The 14,066-nt window shown below is 35.7% G+C and overlaps 1 long non-coding RNA gene across 1 annotated transcript; it reads right to left on the bottom strand.

Annotated features, from left to right (window-relative positions):
* Positions 1-7,869: 7,869 nt before the first annotated feature.
* Positions 7,870-11,267, bottom strand: LOC129734697 (uncharacterized). Its single transcript, XR_008730192.1, has 4 exons — positions 10,881-11,267; positions 10,585-10,696; positions 9,923-9,986; positions 7,870-9,360 (listed from the first exon to the last, which is right to left on the bottom strand). It is a non-coding gene; the product is annotated as an uncharacterized LOC129734697 (long non-coding RNA).
* Positions 11,268-14,066: the final 2,799 nt, after the last annotated feature.

Raw genomic sequence — 14,066 nt, 5'->3', positions numbered from 1 at the left:
ACTGAATGTCAGGTATAAAATGTTGCTTCAGTAGACCAAAAATCCTTACTACAAAAATAACAAACAAAACCAATTAGCATTTTAATAGCCAGAATAAGGAAAACATATTGCACAAAAAAGAAGGATAAATAATGTCTTTTCCCTGAAAATATAATTGCTCTAAAACAACAGAGTGAATCCAGGATCAATGATATTTCGGACGACTGTGTTGCATTTTGTTTGCCTTACAAAGAAATAATTTATGTATATATTCTTTCAAAGCACTTGTTTTATTACATTAGTTTAATAAAAGTTTTCTGTTTTCTATTTTATTTCTTCAAGCTTGTTTTAGTGTGATCTCTAATATAATCCCTTTAGTAGTCTTCCCTTGGGAGGCTAGCAAGAGGTCACACATTTGTACCATTTAGCTTCCTTTACACAGTTTACAATCTATAAACATTTAATGTCCTGTTGTTTAGTAATTGGTATGTCTTCTTTTATATAGGGGAGGTTTTTTTAAAAGACAGACTTCCTGAATTCTTCACACTTCTGGAGACTTTTGCTAAAAATGTCTACAGTAGGAATACTGCAGAAGCAGTGCCAAGCAGTCACGCTAAGGGGCAGGTCCTTCTGGATAATAATGGGGTCTCTCAGATGCACCCATGAGATCCAGAAGGAACTTCATGTTCCCTTGCTTGTCCTGAGGGTCTGCGGTTGTGATAAACTGACTAAAAGTTCAGGGAAAAGAAGTTGCTTAGAGATTCAAAAAGGACATGTATGATCTCTGCAGCAGGGTATTTTGAAGGACTAAGGCAGAGACAGAAGCAGACACATTTATTTAAAATGCATTTCTAATTTATTTCCTTTTCTTTGCAAAGAACAAAAAAAAAAATAGCTTTGTGTTCTGCGTTTCGGATGCTTTTGAGCTCCTCATTTTTCTCTTAGAGAAAAAGCACATCCATTTGGAACAGAATTCTCTTCCCTCTCCATGTCCATTCATTTGGCTGCCAGAACAAGGAAAACTCGATTCAGTCAGAGTCTCCTGGAATGCAGCCCAAAGAAAACAATCAAGGTCAAAACTTGGAAGGTAATTAAACAAAATAAGCAAAATTACGTAGTAAGATTGTGATCTTAATAGTATACTTTAAAGAGCTTTTATTCTGTGAAGTTCAGTGTTCCCTTAAAATCATAATGCTTAAATAAGCTCTTATTCCTGTCAAATTACTTACCCAGTTCTCACATAACACCCGTTATTATGGTTAAGCTTGTCTGCTTGTATGTACTGAAAACTGCTTATAAAATATATACTTTTTTTTCGGAAACATTCTTGGGGTAAACAAATTTCAACCAGGTTAATAAGAAAGAAGGTAAAAACATAATGATACTGAGAGAAAAACACTTCTCCATTGTTCCTTCTTCTAAAAAAGAAAAAAATATCAAGAAAATGGAAAGGTGGAAGACTGACATACTGTCTTGTAGCAAATAAATAATGATGCAATCTGAATGCAATAAAACTGCTGCTAAAAATTGATTGCAGGGCATAGTGTTTAAATGCTCTAAAAATTTACAAGAGGGAGAGAAGAAAGAAACATGAAAGATCGAATACAATATACAATTTTGGGGAGAATACAATTGAAAACAAATATATGTTTTCAAATATATACAGTGAACTTAAATATCATTTATTTTAAATCTAAAATAATATTTATAAGGCATAAAGCCACAAATAGTTGTGACTGAAATTAATTTAAGATTTAAATTTTAAAACTGTACTTTAAGTACTAAATTGGCCATCTGGTCCTTTAAAGATAAATGTATTAACTGCATGAATTTGCTTCAAGCTAGTGTGTAATTTAATTTCTATAAGTAAAATGCCATGCAAATGTAGGACAAGGAAGGCTTGTCAAAGCTTCTTTATTTTTAAGTGTGAAGAATGCCAGGGTAAGGAGGTCGGAATTTTTTTGCCAGTATGTTAAACATACCTGTTGTTCTCTTTGAGAAGATCAGTTGTGAAACTCACTGAATTTATTCTGTTTATTACACTGGAAATATATTTTCTCATGTTACCTCTTCTTTACCTTATTTTTTCTGTCTCTGTTTAGCTGAATATTTGAACAATTTGCTTCAAGTTCTATTATGTTTAGGTGTTACCTACCAATGTTCCCCTATGTTGGAACATAAATATTCTTTTATTTTTTTTTCTAATTTCAGCAAAGATCCAGAAATAGCTTAAGCAGAAGTACAGTATAATCTTCAGTGAACAGAAATTTTAAGATCTATACTGCATACTTCATTTGTTAATACATTGTTACAGGTCCAGTGGTATGCTTTGACTCGTGACTTTGAAGGTTATTTATTCAGTGTTAGGGCTCAAATTTCTGCTTTTTATGAAGAATATTGGTTTCTGGTCATGAGGGTGTCATGGGGGAATTTAAAGGTGTTGCTCATTGCTCACACTACTGACTGACACAAAATTCCATTACGAAGTGTAACAGGTATAGTGAGGCATAAAATTTACTTATTAGATAGGATGTGAAAAGCAGATGGATAGTAATTTTTATTCTAAGGTTTTTATGCTAAATATGCTTATACTCTGCAATTTCTATTCAACAACACTCACACACTTCATATCCACACCATAGATTCCTACCCCCATGCCACTGGTCCAGTTTAGATGGACCACTTGACATGTCTGGATCTTGGCTGGTGGCCCAGTCTCTACACACAATTCCACTTCTATATTGTGTCAGAAATCCATGCATAAGATGCACTGCACAAGGAGCTACTTTTTCACTGTTTATTGCTTTCTAACTTAGATGGTTGGGATAAGCCACCAATGGCCTTGTTTCTCAGGTTTCCCCAGGCCAATTTCTTTGATTTCTCCATAGTTGTAACCAATTAGTGGCTGCTGCCTGGGTAATTAACACTTTCTGCTCTCCACCTCAAATGTGCTACAAGAATTAAATCAAAGTTAACCATTCGTCTGAACTTTGTTTCCCGTCAATCCTAAACCATTAGAACAGAGCAGATATAGTCCAGAGCTTTGGCGTAAGACATCTTCATAACAATTTTCTGTGCTTTTTTTGTTTTCCCAGTGCATACCAGAACGTAACTGGTAATCTAACTCTTATGAGTTAGAGCTGTGCAGATGTAGGCAAGGTCTCACTTATCTGAATAGTGCTTTTAAGTAGGGTTCAACCCATGACATGGCTGTCAGTATTCACTACCTCTACTTTTATTTGTTGTTCTTTCAAGTGACCCTCAAAAGCTTTGGAAAGTCAATGAGAGAGAAAACTTTCTTGGAAACTCTAAAAAAGTATTCCACAGCAGTTTTGTACAGTGCTTCCAAACTAAACAGCCCCAAATCTGTCAACATCAGTGTAGTAAAACCAGAAAGTATTTAAGGTAGATTGGAAAATAAAGCCTATATGAATTGCAAGTGTATCCTTTCTAATGAACAGAGCAGTTCTTACCTAGAGTCTTAGTGACAAAGACCTTTGGTTTAGGTTGTGTTTATGCTGAATTCTAAGGTCTGCTTCCTTTGACTTTCATTGTCAGTCAGTTTGCAGGTCTGGGGCTTCTAACATCTCTCTGAAGTACAATCATTCACATGTTGAAAATGGTTCATAGATCCTTCATCCTGAACTAGACCACATACCTGAAAAGTATTCCTTCTTTATATTTGTGACCTGGAGAAGAGATTTGCTTTTCAGTAGAGAGAGAGGTATCTTTTTCCTAATGGGAAAGTTTGAAGATGCAACCTGCTGTTACAATTGATAACTAAAGATTACTTTCCTTGGAATCTCAGGCAGCAAAACAGAATGTGGAAACATTTCCTGAACTGTGATGGTTTAGAATACTTGTATTAGCGGAAACATCTTAATCGCATCCTAAACTAAGGATGTCAGATAGTTGGAGTGTCTTCTTCTGTTGTGCCAGGGTGGATACAACATGACAAGTCTAGGCAGCATATCTAAACTTAAGACTATTAAAGTTGCATTAAATTAAACTTAGATAAATATTGCAGAAATTTCTTTGAATTTGCATGGATCCTGGTAGTGCTTTTGAGGACAGTGGAAAACTGATTTTAGAGAATAATAGACCCAGGATGACTAAATGGAAGAAGATGCCTTCCACAAATGTAAGATATTGTGCATCACTGTCGTGGTTTAACCCCAGTCAGCAGCCAAGCACCACACAGCTGCTTGCTTACTCCCCCTCACCCAGGGGGCTGGGGAGGAGAATCTGAAAGGAATGTAAAACTTGAGGGTTGAGATAAGTACAATTTAATAATTTAAACAAAATAAAAATGAAATAATAATAATAATAACAACAAAATTATAATGGAAAAATGGGGGAAAGGATGAAATTCAAAGGGAAAGGAGAAAGGAAAATAAGTGCACAGTACAACTGCTTACGACCCACTGACTGATGTCCAGCCAATCCCCAAGCAACAATCCTCAGACCCCAGCTAACCCGCCTCAAGTTTATATACCAAGTATGATGTCCCATGGTATGGAATATCCCTTTGGCTAGCTCAGGTCAGCTGTCCTGTCTGTGTCCCCTCCCAGTTTCCCATGCCCCTCCACCCCCTCACTGGCAGGACCCGAGAAACCAAAATTCCTTGATTTAGTGTAAACATCACCCAGCAACAACTAAAACCATCAGTGTGTTATCAACATTGTTCTCACATCAGAGCCAAAAACCAGCACTGCACCAGCTACTAAGATGAAGCTACTACTCCATTCCAGCTGAAACCAGGACAAACACATAAATAAGCTTTTTCATAAAATTATACAAACTAATAATCTAGAAAGTTATATGTGGACAGTTAGCATCATTCAGTAATTTGATGGCAGAAGCTCCTTGTTCTTAGCACTTAGTCCTCACAAAACCAACTTGGTTATCTAGCAACTGTGTTTCAGGTTGTAGGTATGGAATTGGACCAAATTAAAGCATAGGAATAAGAGGAGGCAAGAAACATGATGTGGAGGTTCATTAAGAGACAGAAAAGGCAAACCTAAGTGTGGGGTTCTTCTTAGGAAGCAGGAAAAAGTAGGAAGAAGTTGGAGATGTGGAGGGTGTGTCTCAGATAAAACAGACACCAAGCAGTGTGCAGCAATGAAGACTACTTTTCTTTTTCTCATCCAGAGATCAGGATTCTCCTTCTTAGTTATTCAGTAGAAATAAGGCTGCAGAGGTTTACAATACACTCTTGCTTGGATGCAGTAGGTAAATAACGTTGGTAAAAAATGCAGAAGGAAGTCCAGTAAATAGCATGTATGGCACTGAAGAAGAAGACAGAGAAGAATGTTCAGTTTAAACCAGGGGTCCTCAAACTACGGCCCGTGGGCTGGATACGGCCCCCCAGGGTCCTCAATCCAGCCCCCGGTATTTACAGAACCCCCCTGCCGGGGGCTGGGGGGGGAAATCAAGCAGCCGCAGATGACTGCCTGCCACTTCATCTGCACGCCGGCCCCCTGTTTAAAAAGTTTGAGGATCTCTGGTTTAAACATACCACTTATAGTCTCTAGCATTATGCCTAGCTTCAGATGCAGGGAGAAGAAAAATTAAATATCAATTGTTTTACAATTTATGAATACATAAGGCTAAGAAGTTAGTATGAATCCTGTGTTATGATAGCATTGCATACCTAAAATACAAAGAGGGTGAAAAAGGTTCAGGATTTTTGGACTTGTGAGAATGGTTAAACTAGGCTTCAGTTTAACCTTTCTTTAGGTTTACCAAGGCCTGAAAAGAGCTACAATTAAGACTGGTACCAGAAGGTAGTGATGATTTAAGATTTAGTTGTTTTTTAACAAATGTCTCTATTTATGTAAAAAAATAACAATGAGGTTTGGAGAAATCTATTTACATTTATTTATTTTTTTTTAAATCATGTGGATTTATTGGAATTAAAGCTGTGGCCAGAGAGTCACATGTAGGCTGGGCTCTGATAAGAGCTATGGCTAGAGTTTGTATGTTAGGACATCAGGGGATGAATAATGAAGTTTGTTGCTCTTTTCTGCAAGCCCAGTACAGCTTTGATGAAGTCCGTAACAAAACTTACTATATAACTTATCCATTTCTTTACTGTTCAACATATCTGGAATTTACCAAAGTAACAGCAACAGTGTCCACAGAATTTGCGTGGGCAGGTTTGAAAATTAATATTGTAAGAACCATGATAGTGTATTTCAACGGCTAGCAATACTTAGGAAGCTTTTAAGACTGTGTAAAAGTGATGCAGGAGAACATCTGAATGCAGTGAAGACCCAAGCAAACCTTTTACAGACCTAATTTTATGTAATGGGTCAAAACAATCTGAAGTTGGAAATGACTGGACACTGAACTCACGCAAGTGTAGTGTTCCAAACCCTTGGCTGTTTCACAAAAAATGAGGAACAGTTAAAAAATAAATATTAGACACAAGATAGAATTAGACTTCAGGGTCAGGTCCTCAAAGTATGTGGTTCTGAGGATTTTATACAGGTGAACTGAGATTTTGATAATGACCTTATCTTTTCTGCTCTCCTCATGGATCACATTATAGGTGTGACTTCAAGATTTCTTTTTCTATGGGTCTTATGTTTTCCATAGCGGTATTGAGAAATACGCAATAGTGTGTGGTGAAAGAGAAAGCATTCATCTCTAAACCATTCTGAAATAACAAACTACTGCCTGATTGCCTAAAAATGGAGGAAAATTAACTCAGTGATGTCTAGCCAGTTTGTCCTTGTTCAGTATTTGTTGATTTCTAAAAGCTTCCATCTGTAATGTGTCCAACATATAAGTAGATCTGTATCTAGACTATAAAAATGTAAGATCAACAACATGGTAAACTCTATCACAGGCCTGTTACATTTTAATTTATATTGTTATTGATTATCAGTCTACTCTGATGCAGTTTTGTAGCATGTTTCATTTTTATTTTATCTCATATCACAGGGTTATCAGTAAACTGTCTCTGCAAAAAGCACACACTGTGTAACTCTTCAGTAAGATTTCTGCTTTACTTAAGTTTTCTTTTCCTTCATGATTTTCCTTCAGTCATACTGGTTAAAGATACCAGCAATGAGAGGATGTGTATTCATGCCTCCTTTACTAAATGCAGAGGCAATTCTTTACCTTCGTTTTAATCAGAGAGATAGAGTAAGGACAAAGAGACATTGCTTGCTTCAGGGTACATACTTCTGTTAAAAATGCAACTCATCAAAGAGCATAACACATTCAGCCATGGTAGCCAAAGAATCCTTATGCAGGAAGCAGAAGGTATATGTAGAGTTAGATAAAGTAAAAATGGTACAGGAGAAGTGGACAGAGCTTTAGAAGACAGATAAAAACATTCTGATTGTTCAGGACAGATAACATAGTGATTCCTTTCAAGGAGCAAATAAAAAGACAAGAACTGTGTTTCAGAGATGATTCTCTGTACTCTGTGGAGTTTGTCATTCAGACCACAGAGCTCTCAGAACCCACTATAGATTCCTTTTGTCTTGCAGCCAAGATCTTTTCCAAAGTATTTGCTATAGTGTATGTCTAGATGTCCTAGCTGAAGGAAATGAAGCTATGTACACACTTAGAGAAAAGACCCAGAGGAACGCATAAAGACCACAGTGTAAACACAAAAGAATATCCTGAATTGCATGACCACTGCTTCCCATCACTCCTAATTTCATTCTACATCCCAAATTTTAAGTTCTGATAAAATTTTAGTTAAGAAACCTGATGGACTATAATGTTAATTTCATTATTTTAATATAATTTTAAATAAATATATTAATGAAATTAAAAGATCCAAATTAACTATTAAAACTGTATAAAATTAATACACATCAATCTCATACAATAAAATTTGTACAATAATAAATTTTTATGACATTTCTTTAATGTAGAACAAGTAATCACATGTTCTCAGTTTCTCACAATGCAAGAGAGAGAATTTTTACAGGGATTGTGTGTTTCTAAAAGATTTACTTCTATGTTTCTAAACCAACAATATCTACATCATCTTCACAATCTGAAAAAAAATATTTTCTTCTCCTTCCTATTTCTTTTAACCAGAAAACTTAGTCCTAGAGGGTGTGAAGCAACGTCTAAGACCTGGACAAAATTGTACAGTGTATAATGTCTGTAAAATAAAGTTGTGAAGGTGAAAATACAGAAAACAAAACCAAAACAAAAAGTACAGTAAAGGAGTACTGAGATGTCCTGGCTATATTAAGAGAAAGTTCATATTTATGGATTGTATTAGAATAATCCAGTTAAATTTTCTTTTTTAATGTGCCATCATTTTGATCAATGAATAGAAAAAAGGTCCCACAGACCTAAAATAGTGTTGAGGAAAAAAGTTATCATGATTTAATGTCAACTAAGCATTTGGCTTTATACACTGTTTTACCCACACACTTTTTTTTTATATACAATATGTTTAAGAACTATCTTGGGTCAAATTCTCACTTTTGATAAATCAGATTTGACATCAGTAATGTTATATGGATTAGGCATTTGGTAAATGACAGAGTTTGGACTTCAAATATTCACTGAAAGCTCAGATTCTCTCAGTTACAGAATGCCTAACCTGAATTAACTTGTGTACCTATTTCTTCTTTCTAATTTGTCACCTGTAAATAACACTCTTCCGAGACCATAGTATTATGCTTACAAAAGTAATACTTTCACAAATATGTCCCATTTTCTTGTTTGTTCCTATTCCTTTAATGCTCCTATCTTCCCCATGGCTTTTATTAAACTATCTTCCTTATAACTTTTCCCAAAAAAGCTCTTATAATCTTCAGTTCTTGTCTTTCCTCAGTCTTCTTTCCAGGTTTCTGCTTCTTCCTTCCAAATTATCTTTTTTCCATTCTCAAGAAAAATGTCATAATAGCACTTTGCCTTCAAATTTATAGCATATCTGTCCTATCAGATTTTTCATGAGCAATTACACTCTTTCCCAAATAACTCAACACTGCATTCAAGCTAGTGCTACCTTCTGCCCATAGATTTAAAGCCTAGACTAGCCTACTAACCTAGTTCTCAGCTGTTTTGCTAAAAACAGCATGCGTAAGCCCCAACAGTAAGCTTTTTCGCCATGTTTTTTTATATTTTAAGGTTATAGCTTAAATTCAAGATTCAGAGGTTTTTGTTAAAAGAGGGTCTTTTTCCATGCCTCAAAGATTTTCATAATCCTTATAGCATAGTGAGAAAGTACATAAAAAAAAGATTTGTGTCTTCTGAAAGGGGAAGCCTCCAGTTTGCAAAAGAAGCAGTCTTCTGGCTAATGGCGGAAGAGTGAGACAAACACATCTACACTGGGCTTGTGAGACTACTTCTTCCTGCTCCATTCTTTGCAGATTAATTCTCCTGCAGCCAGCCTAAATCCTAAAAAAAAAAGCAGGTAAGAGAAATATAGGGTTCTCACAATGAAATTTCATATAGTTAGTATATCTCTGGTACAGCTATATCTATGGCTTATGTAAATCAATTATAAAGTCATTGTGATCCAATTGCATGTAAATAATTTGTACTTTGTTCAGTCAAATTAAAAGCATTACAGTTGTTACTCTTAGATGAAAAATAAGATCTTGGGATGTCATTACATCAGCAATAGGATCAGAGTTACACTCCAAAGCGTAAAGCTGGAGTGGTGTGGGGCAAGAGAAAATCACACAAGTACATCTGCAGATGGAGGTATTCTTCAGAATCAAAGCCCTAGTGTGAGCAGTCATGAATTTTTGTTGTAAAAGCAGTACTCATCAAACTGTGCTTAGTAAATGTCAATTAATGCTTAGAAATGGTGAACCTCAAAACAAAATCTAAATACCTCTATTTCTAACTTCTTTTAAATATGCATATTAGATGTATTTCTGATGGCATAGGAAACTCTTTGATATAACACTCAACTGTCATAAATCTTTATAAACCAATTAGAACATTATCATACCTGAAGATAATAATGGAACTCCTGACATACTGGTCTTCTCAACCTCATAGAAGAACAAGTTTGCCTAGTGTATGGGAAACCCCCCAAAAAAACAAATAGGATTTTAATTACCTGTACAATTACTATTAATCTCTTTTTACTCTAATGACTACAGACTTAATTTTTTTTTTAAGGGGGTATTTTTTCTCCTCTTCATTATTTCCTTTGTTTCTACAATGAAATAAGCAATATAATTGATACTGGTTAAAGTTGAGATTCACATAGAAATAGGTCAAGCTAAAATATTTGTATTTCAGTTGAAGTTTACAGGGTATAACACAAACCTCTTTTGTGAATAGTTACTTTTAGTCTGAGCATGAGGGTAAAAAGCAAAGAACATGGAAAATATCTATCAGCTAGTTCTACATAAAAAAGACAGTACCTTCACTAAGTATACACTATTACTAACGTGGTACTACTAAAGTAAAATAAAAATTAGAAAACAGGGAATTAAATTACATATTCATTTAATTCTTTGCTTATAGTGTGAAAATAATAAAGGTGTACTGATCTTTAATAGGTAAGAAAATGTTCTGGAACTCTTGCAGCCAGTCTTTTAGGGATTTCACTTTAAAATAGGCTTACATTAGTGTTCAGTATCTTAAACAAAAAACCAAACTCACAATATTTTGTCTTTTTTTAGTCCAACTTGAATCATAGTTCCTGTGGTGGGCTGATCTTGGCAGGCTGCTAAATGCCCATCCAGCTGCTCTCTCAATACCCCTTGTCAATAGGCTGGGGGGAGAAAATAAAATGAAAAATCTGGTGGGTCAAGACAAAGACACGGAGGTCACTTACCAGTTAATGTCACAAGTAAAACAGTCTTGGCTTGGGGAAAATTATTTTAATTTATTCCCAAAGAACATAAAGTAGGATAGCGGGAAACAAAGACAAAATTAAAACAATAACTTTCCCTCACCACACCCCTTCTTCCCAGGCTCAGCTTCACTCCTTCATTCCCAACTTCTTCCTCACCACTCCAACTGGCACAAAGGGGGAAGGGGAATGGGATTCATGCTCTGTCCATAACAGTGCCTGTCTGCTGCTCCAGTGCAGGGTCTCCACCCAACTGCAGTCCCTTCAGGAAATAGTCAGCTGATATAGCATGGAATTCTCCATGGTCTGCAGTGTGGATATCTTGCTCCAGCGTAGTTCTTTCCATAGGCTTCAGGGGAATATCTGCTCCAGTACTGGGAGCACCTCCTCCCTTTCTTTACTTTCTGACTTTTTTGTTCACAGGGCTGTTTCACGTGCTGACTTTCCTCACTCCTCACTGTTCTCTGGTGTTTTATACATGTTTTCCCAGAGGTGCCACCAGCTTGGCTAAGGGGCTTAGCTGTGCCCTGTGGCAGGTCCAATGGAGCTGGCTGGAACCAGCCAGAGCCAGCACCCAGCCTCTCCTCACAGAGGCTGCCCCTGCAGCCCCTCTGCCAGCACCTCACCACCTTCACACAGTGCAGTTCAACATATCAAACAATGCGCATTCCAACAAGATCTGATCCTTTTTCCTGAAATTTGAACACTTTCATTCCTGTCCAGGAAATTATGCTGACACTGCTGTCCTTTCAAAAGCAAAAGAAAGTGAACTCATCAGTTTTAGACAGCCAAGGTTCATTATTAAATAGGTTATTAAGCAAATAAAAGAGGATAACTAGACAAGCAAAAATTCAAAGTGTATTCCCACTTGAACATTTAGCTTTCCAATCAGGCAAGGCTCAACCTTCCTTATCTGATGTATATTTAGCAATGTTTGAATAAAAAAGATCCTGTATTTGGGACAAAGCACGTACTACAGATTCACCATCAGCTCGAAATTCATTTTCATGATAGCACAAATGAGCCCCTGAATTTGAGGGACAGGTGTATTTGCACTGCCCTGGAATCTGATGAAATCATTGTGAAACATTTTATACAGATAAGCAGTTGTTCTTCAGAAGTGTTTTCTAAATCCACCTGAAAATCAAGTAAAAACTTAAAATTAAATACAGAAGAATATAGTTCCTGTAGGATCAGATAAGTTATTTTGTGTTATTTTGTGGTAGAACTAATGTATAATGTAAGAAATAAATATGGAGAAAAATACACACAGTAAGCTTTTAATTTTATGCTGACAATTTCTAACATGAACTACTGATTTCTCAACTTTCACAGTGAGATTAATGACTTTACTTTTACAGAATTATATTATTGCATGATAGGATATAACTTTATAGCATAACATATTGTACAAAACCCAATGGCATATGTGATCCTGCAGTGCTGTGAGAAAAGCTGATAATAGCATCACAAAAGCTTATTTTCTTTCAGTTTTGGCAATTATACATATTGCGTTTTCCCAGCTAGCTAAAGGGGAGAAAGACCCAGAGCTTACAGCACGCAATGCAAAAGGTGAGTACCTCTACTTCAACATGTGGCTAGTGATTTGAGTAATCTGTTCTTAAGTTACAATTATAATTATACCGGATGAGCACAATGTCAATCCAAAGATGGACAGATGGGTTTTAGCTGGCCTGCTTCTAGAGAATAAAGTAGGATAATTGCTAGTGTTATCAAATATTGACCTGATTGAGAGATGCTTTGTTGTTTGTTTTTTTTTTAACATTTGAGAACAGAAATCTACAAAATCTGATAAACTGCATTACCTCCTATTGTTAGTTTCGTAAGTAAAGAACTATGTATTATATATCCACAATGTTAAACAATAGTTACAGCAACTATTACAGGATTTCTTTGGATATGGGAGTTTATTAAATTTCAGGGACACTGATGGACTCAGTATAGGCTTAATATCTTTGAATTATCTCTCGGTGTCCCTGCTGTTAACAGCAATGATCTTCCACAAAGAGTATCATTCTCAATAATCAGACATTTAGTGCAGCTGATGTACAAATTACTTTTTTTATTTTTTAATTTTTTTTTAGAGGGATAGCTTTTATAGCACTTAATCATCAGTTTGCACAAGAATGATGTCAGGTAGTGCGTGGAAGAGTTAACAACAAAATAGCTGTCCCCTAAATAACTATTAAATCAAAAAAGAAAAGAAACCCATGCCTTGTATTCCTATTGAGTCCCAGTATAAAGGAAATGTTAAAATTTCCAGGCCAAAGAGTAAGGAAATATACTGCTAAGGTTAACTCTGTATACGCATTGTAATGTGATGTTTGGTTATGAGATTCTATTCTTTCTAATTTGCTTATCAGACAAATTAGTTATTTTAGTCCTGTCAGCATGCAACTATATTATTTATTGCATTAGAATATCAATCATATTTCTGAATCAAGACTTGATATTTAAGTCTTGTCTTTTCCTTGTCCTTTAATTGATTGCCTATAGGTACATAATGAGATAGCTGAAGTAAATCAATAGTTGAATATTACCAGGGGTAACCAGGGTCCTATGAATTCCCTTGTCAACAGTTTCTGTTACTTATATTGCAGACAGTTTTAATTTTTCTCATCAAATACCATGGGTGATTTGAATTACTGGTTTGTGGTGAAAAAGCATTTTTAAATTTTCTTTCTTAGATATGGGGGCACTGTTTTAGATATGGAAAGACAAAAGGAACTCCAGTGTCAATAGCTATAAAGTAATAAGGTAGATAAAGGTTGTTTCAGTGTCTCCATTATACCAGGTTACATTTGAGGATTTATAGCTCTGAGCAGATAATTCTCCTTGGATTCCTACGTGGCTGGCTGCACATATCTTTGTGCGAGTAAGCTAAACCACAGAGACTTTCACTGTCCATATGAACTAGATTAAGAAACAATACTGACAATCTGAAAACAGGCTGGGAAAAGAAAATGAATCAATGACTCTCTCAAGAGGCCAAGCAGGTTATAATACCAACAACTATGAGCAGCACAAGTTCACTCTGATAGATAGAATACCAGTGAAGAATCATGATGTGATAGTCCCACATACCAAATTAATACCTAAAAGAGACAATGCTATCAGTTATGGAGTAGAATTTACAACATTTAAGAACACTTGGAATTCATACACTCCAACAGATTTTTATTTTTTTTAAAAAAGAAGTTAGAATTATTTTGTGGATGAAAAGAACTTTTTTTTTTTCCTGTGGAATTGACTGAAATTAATCTAAGAT

This window comes from Falco cherrug, chromosome 1 (genome assembly GCF_023634085.1).
Source record: "Falco cherrug isolate bFalChe1 chromosome 1, bFalChe1.pri, whole genome shotgun sequence".
Taxonomy (NCBI): Eukaryota; Metazoa; Chordata; class Aves; order Falconiformes; family Falconidae; genus Falco; species Falco cherrug.
Note: the sequence above shows the minus strand (reverse complement) of the source record. Positions and strands in the feature narration are given on the sequence as shown.